Source organism: Oreochromis niloticus, linkage group LG14 (genome assembly GCF_001858045.2).
Source record: "Oreochromis niloticus isolate F11D_XX linkage group LG14, O_niloticus_UMD_NMBU, whole genome shotgun sequence".
Taxonomy (NCBI): domain Eukaryota; kingdom Metazoa; phylum Chordata; class Actinopteri; order Cichliformes; family Cichlidae; genus Oreochromis; species Oreochromis niloticus.
The window spans coordinates 37,448,518-37,455,063 of record NC_031979.2 but is presented as its reverse complement, the minus strand read 5'-3'; the positions used below and the strand labels follow the sequence as shown (position 1 = coordinate 37,455,063).

General features: G+C 40.9%; 1 long non-coding RNA gene across 1 annotated transcript; it reads right to left on the bottom strand.

Moving 5' to 3' along the window:
- Positions 1-2,298: 2,298 nt before the first annotated feature.
- LOC112842070 (uncharacterized) lies at positions 2,299-3,856 on the bottom strand. Its single transcript, XR_003213669.1, has 2 exons — positions 3,544-3,856; positions 2,299-2,412 (listed from the first exon to the last, which is right to left on the bottom strand). It is a non-coding gene; the product is annotated as an uncharacterized LOC112842070 (long non-coding RNA).
- Between the last annotated feature and the right edge of the window lie 2,690 nt (positions 3,857-6,546).

Genomic DNA, 6,546 nt, shown 5'->3' with positions numbered 1-6,546 from the left:
ATTGAGGGAGTTTCAGTGCTCATCAAGACTCTTGAATATGCTCTCTCTCTCTGTCTCTCATATCTTAGGACAACACACATAAACAGACATGACATACATAGAACATTACAGACAACGGTAATATTTAAATATTGAAGTGACTGTGTATTGTATATAATGTCTGTAATTCTATTAAATCCAGCAGTGAGTATTGTGAAGAACAAATAGTGAGGACAAAGAAGGGGAACAAACAAAAAAATTAAATAAAGGTAACATAAATAATATGAAAAAATTCAATTAAATGTATTATATAGTGTCAATTACAACAACAATTGCGTCAAGGCACTTTATATCGTAAAGACAAGATACTACAGTCTAAGGAGCTTGGAAAGAAAAGCGTCTGGACTTCTTTAAGTGCTTGAAGACGTTTCACCTCTCATCTGAGAAGCTTCTTCAGTTCTAAGGTCAAATGGTGGAGAGTCCCAGATTTGAGTCCCAGTGTGAAAACGGGTGTGGGTCACAATCAGCCAGGGTTTCGGGTGAGCTCATGTGAACCTGGCCCCACCCTATCATGTGATTTTCCTGAGGTCAGATGGCCCAGAGTGTGAGTGGCTTTAAGGCGTCTGGGAAGATCTCAAAACTGGATATATAGATGCAGACAGTTGGTGTCGTAAACCACCACCTCTGTTCAAAGATGGTTACTCACAGTGGACATAAATGGCTTCTTTCACTCTTCTTTCAAACCATCTGTCCTCTCTGTCCAAATGTGAACATTGGCATCCTCAAAAGAGTGACCTTTGACCTTTAGATGCAGATGGACCGCTGAGTCCAGCCCGTGGAGGTGGCTCTTCTATGTTGTGCCATGTGTTTGTGAAGTGGCTGTTTGGTCTCTCCGATGTAGAGCTCTGGGCATTCCTCGCTGCACTGTACAGCATACACCACGTTGTTAATAAGTTTCTGTTTAAGGAGTTCTGTCTTGGGATGAACCAGTTTGTGTCTGAGTGTGTTGCTGGGTCTGAAGTACACTGGGATGTCGTGCTTGGAGAAAACTCTCCTGAGTTTCTCTGATACACCGGCTACATAGGGGATGACAACGTTTGTTGCGTCTGTCTTTCTTATCCTCCCTCGCTGGTGTCTGATCTTCTTTTCTCTGCATCTTTGCTGACTTTATAACTCCCAATTAGGATAACAGCATGTTTTAAGAGCTTCCTTTACATGTGTGTGTTCCTTCTTTTTCCCTTCAGGCTTAGAGGGAACAAGTTCTGCCCGGTGGTGTAGGGTCCTGATTACTCCAAGTTTGTGTTCCAGAGGGTGATGGGAGTCAAAGAGGAGGTACTGGTCCGTGTGTGTGGGCTTCCGGTAAACTTCAATGTTGAGGTTGCCATTCTCTTCAATGTGCACAGCGCAGTCCAGGAAAGGCAAACAGTTATCCTTGTGTCTTCCCTGGTGACTTGATGTTTTTATCCACGGCGTCAATGTGCACAGTAAAGGATCCCACTACTTTGTCTTGATTTTGACCCAGGTGTCGTCTACATATCTGTACCAGTGGCTGGGTGCTCCTCCTTTGAAAGAGCCAAGAGCCTTTCTTTCAACTTCCTCCATGTAAAGGTTGGCTACAATAGGTGACACAGGGGAGCCCATGGCACAGCCATGTTTTTGTCTGTAGAAGCCTTCGTTGTATTTGAAGTATGTTGTGGTAAGGCAGAGGTCTAACAGTGTGCAGATCTGATCGGGTGTGAAGTTGGTCCTGTCTTCAAGGAGCTGTCTTCTTGTAGTCGTTTTCTGACAGTCTCCACTGCTTCCGTGGTGGGTATGCAAGTGAAGAGAGAGACTACATCAAAGGACACCATGGTTTCATCTGGATCCAGGGTAAGTTTCTGGACCTTGTCGGTGAAGTCAGTGGAGTTCTTGATGTGGTGTGTTCCCACACGAGAGGTGCAAGGATGGTAGCAAGGTGTTTTGCAATGTTATAAGTGGCTGAGTTTATGCTACTGACTATGGGTCTGAGTGGGACCCTTCCTTGTGGATCTTAGGAAGTCCATAAATGCAGGGTATGGCATCCCCTGGATAAAGGCGGTGATATGTGAGGCGGTCAATGATTTTGTCCTTTTCAAGGTCTTGAAGGCAAGCTATAACTTTCTTTTTGTAGCTGCTTGTGGGGTCTCGTTTTAAAGCTTCGTAGGTGTTGTTGTCACTGAGGAGAAGCTTCTCGGATGAGAGGTGAAACGTCTTCAAGCAACTTAAAGAAGTCCAGACGCCTTTCTTTGCAAACTCCTTTGACTACAATGACCTGGATGACTGAGAACCTTCACAGACATTTGTAAATGGAAATCTCCAGAGACGAGAAGATGGAGCAGGTTTGCAGTCCTGGTTCAGTCTGCTCCTGCATTGTGGTCACCAACATACAGCAATGTTAAAGCTGCTGCCTGAGTACTGAAAAACAAATATTAATGCTACAAATTATTTCTCTTAAAGGATGTAAGCTGTACAGAGTACTGCACATGTAACTTTGTGATCATTAACATGAATTCAGATTAGTTTTTTAACCTGAATATTTGAAACAAACTCTGTAAAATAAAAATAAAAATACAGAGTCGGTGCTAAAAAAAACCAATTAATTAGTGGGAAAATTACATAAGAAACCCCATAAATTTTAACTTAATCTGCCTGCTCTATCTGCCATTCCCGAACAGAGATAAACAAGTTCACCGTGAGTGCAGCTGCCAGTCAAAGAATCAAACTTATAGGAAAGGAGACCCCTTGAATATAAATGATGAGAAATTGATAGTTAAAATCTTTGGAGAAATTTTTATTTTAGTCTGACCCCAGTCCCATCTGCTAACATGGAGGAGGTGGGATTTATGACCTATACTGCAGCCAGACACCAGGGGCGATAGAGACGTTTTGGCTTCATTTTTGGGGAGCTGTCGCGTCGTCCATGTTATGAGTTGTATGAAAGGTCAAGTTAGGCGTGCAATCTGATATGAGGTTGTACTTAAGCTCTCAAGGTTACGTGACAGAACAAATTCATTTTTAAATAACTCATGACCAAAACTAGCAAAATTTGGCATACACAATTTAGTCGGTTCCTAGACGATGTATTTGGTGAAAAACTGATTATGTGAGGGTAGCCAGTAGTAGCCTCAGTGTGGGTACAAAGTTCTCTCCGTGAATACAGTGAAATGACATTAAAGAATCATATAGAAATATCAGTGTTTCTTCGTGTGTATAGAAAATGTACAATGATTTAAAGTAAAACCCAGGGTCAACCCTGAAGTTACCCACATAAGCTTAAAGCCTTTCTTCACAGTATAGAGGCCTATGAAACAGGATTTTTGACTTATCCAGATAACTTCAAAGCTGATCCTAAAGTTATCCAATTTTTTAATAGCGTGACTTGACACTATACAAGGACATTTTAGGTTTAACATGATCTACTTTCATGTAATGAAAACGCTGAAAGGCGTTTAAAAGGAGGAGGTGCTGAGGAAGCCTCCGTTACTAACGCCGTTAAAACGAGTTTTTCAGCAGCAGACTGAAGGCTGACGCATTGGCTGCTCTCACCGTTGTCGCGCGCCCCGCAGGTAAAGTTAATTAGTTAGTTGAACTGAAAAACTTTCAAATAATCCGCTTTTCTGTCGCTTGGAACATTTTTGGCGATGTCAACAACAAATCCGGAGCAGCAGTCGCTGGGGGCGGGACCGATGGAACAGTAATTTCCGGTGACGTCATGGGCTTGCCTTTGAACCTTTGAACTTTCCTTTGACGTCGCCAGCTCCAAACCCCTTAAATACAACAGTCCTGCTTACTTTTTACATGCTTTCACAGTGGAAGGTGCATTTCGGACGCGTTCAACTCAAAACATACCAAATTATCATTTAACTCATCCACAAAATATATAAAAATGGAAGACAAATACTTAAATACTGAGGACATTGAGGAAATCACAGCAGCACATATTTATCCTGTGATCAGATCTTTCTTTGAAAATTTGACGGCTGTACAGTGCATACCATTAGATCAGGAGACTTGGACATTGCCACTAAGAGTCTTCTAGGAGAGCTCATTGTAGGGATAACTGAAATAGGTTTGAAACACTTTGAAATGATGACTCAGAATGCCAACACTGAAATATCAGAAGATGTACTTCCACAGGCTTTTGCTAAAGCTTTGGAAATGGTTCCTCAGGGCGACAAGGAAGTACTGAAAATTTAGAACATCTGCTTGCTAAGGAGGTTGTGCTAAGTATTATATCTGCACAGTCTTCTGACAGCAAAACAAGTTTTGGAGAACGCGAGCACATCCTTCCTCCAAAACGGCTGAACAAAATGATCCATTTTGTTGGGAGAATGATTAGAGCTTTCATCGCCAAGATAAATTATTTCAGCACGAGCACTGATACCAGTAGCTCCAGTAGCTCCAGTGATTCAGATGAGGACACTAAAATGTTAGATAGTCCAAGTGTTCCAAAAGAATATCTGGATCAAGGATATAAAACACCCACGATAGGCTCCCAGGACAGCTTAGATAGTGAATTTCTGGAAACTGTGACATTTCACATCAAAAATGCTGCTGATAATTTTTTTCCACTTTTGCATAAAACTATGTCTCCTCATAACAAGAAGGAACCACCAACAACTGAAGAGATTGAGGAAATTGCAAGACAGCTCACATTCTTAGTTGAGGCAAAGATTCAATGTTCTGTAGAGCGTGGTGAAGTTACCACTCCCGCATCATTTACAGAGAAATGGAAGCAGTCGTACAAAACAACACAGGTAAGCTCAAAACATTTTTTGCGAAGCAATTTGCAAAAGCGACAATTCTTCGCATTGCCAAAAACACCAGGGCTAATTCCAGAGAAAGGAGAAAGTTGAAAGCAGTGAATCGGTGGAGGAGCTTGTTAATGATGTCGACTTGCTGCTTCAGACTGTAAAAGATTGTAATTCAAATGAGTTTGAACTATTTAAACAAATTTCGATCGGCAAATCTCTGGAGTTCACCCAGGCCCTCACAGACATGCTAAATAAATATGCTGTAGGGGACATGGGACCTGAAACTTTACCTGATTGTTTCAGAACAGCACATGTAAACCTACAAGTGAAAGTTTTCTTGGCACTCATGAGATGGTGGTTATGCACCCAAGCTGAGAGCCATAGTCAGAGTGTAATGCTTGCAATACTTGGGACTCAAGAACCACAGACAGAAACACAGACACAACCACAGACAGAAACACAGACACAACCACAGACAGAAACACAGACAGAAACACAGACACAACACAGACAGAAACACGACACAACCACAGACAGAAACACAGACACAACCACAGACACAACCACAGACAGAAACACAGACAGAACACAGACACAACCACAGACAGAAACACAGACACAACCACAGACACAACCACAGACAATGGAAAGAATTCCAGTTGTAACGTCCCAACCAAAACCTGAGCCGTTTGTACTAGATGATCCTGTACACAAAGCTTACATTAAAACAGTCCTTCATAAATTATTTAACCGCATAGCTAAAAAATTAAAGATGAAGTGCACTTGTGTAGGCACACAGAAATCCACACCTGGCTTTTGGAAGAAGTATGGGGCGAACTCAGGGATAAAAAACTTACTATAACTCCACAAAACCTAAAAAATCTGGAAAAGTACATTCTTAGAGACTTGCGCAATTTCTTGGGAGTGTCGAAACTGTTCAGGTTGCTCTGGAGTTACAGAAATCCATAGCTGTAAAAACCATTGCACATTGCTTGACTGAACATCTGTCAGACACAAAAAAGAAGCCAAATGCCATTGTCAGGTTTTTCACTGCGTTGACCAAAGCCATCACCAAGCCATTTAGACGCACAACTTGAAGTGGTGGTTTTTAACATCAACTTAGTATTCATCTTGAAGGAAAACAGTCATCTTTTTCCTTGCAGATGAATACCGAAATACATAACATCAAAAATGTCGTAGCAAGAGAGAAATTTGATTATAACTGGATTCAAATCCCCCAACCGGTCTCGGCAGATGGCCGCCCGCCTGAGCCTGGTTCTGCGCAGGTTTCCTCCCATTAAAGGGGGTTTTTCCTGCCCTGTTGCCAAGTGCTTGCTCATAGGGATCATAAGATTGTTGGGGTTTTCTCTCTTGCATTGTAGGGTCTTTATAATATAAAGCACTTTCAATCAGCTTTTGTTATTGGCCTATTTAAATCAAATTGATGAGCAATTTGAGAAAATTTTCCAAATCAATAAAACAAATTCTAAATTTTAACTTGTATTTCTGTCTCTTTTTATTTTCTGATTGTCATTGGATTGTCTTTTAAATGAACATCTACTGTGATTTTTAAATTAAAATGCATTGGTCCTTGTATATATTAAAAATATTGTTTCTTACAAATAAATACTGTTAAATGAATAACTGCTCACTATCAGTTTTCAGGAAATGAATAATGTTGATCATTTTTCTATTAATGGAAAAATGGAAACTTCTGCTGACATATGAGCTGTTTATTTAAAAAAGGACAAAGCCTTATATGCCATACATACTATATAAACATATATAAACAGAT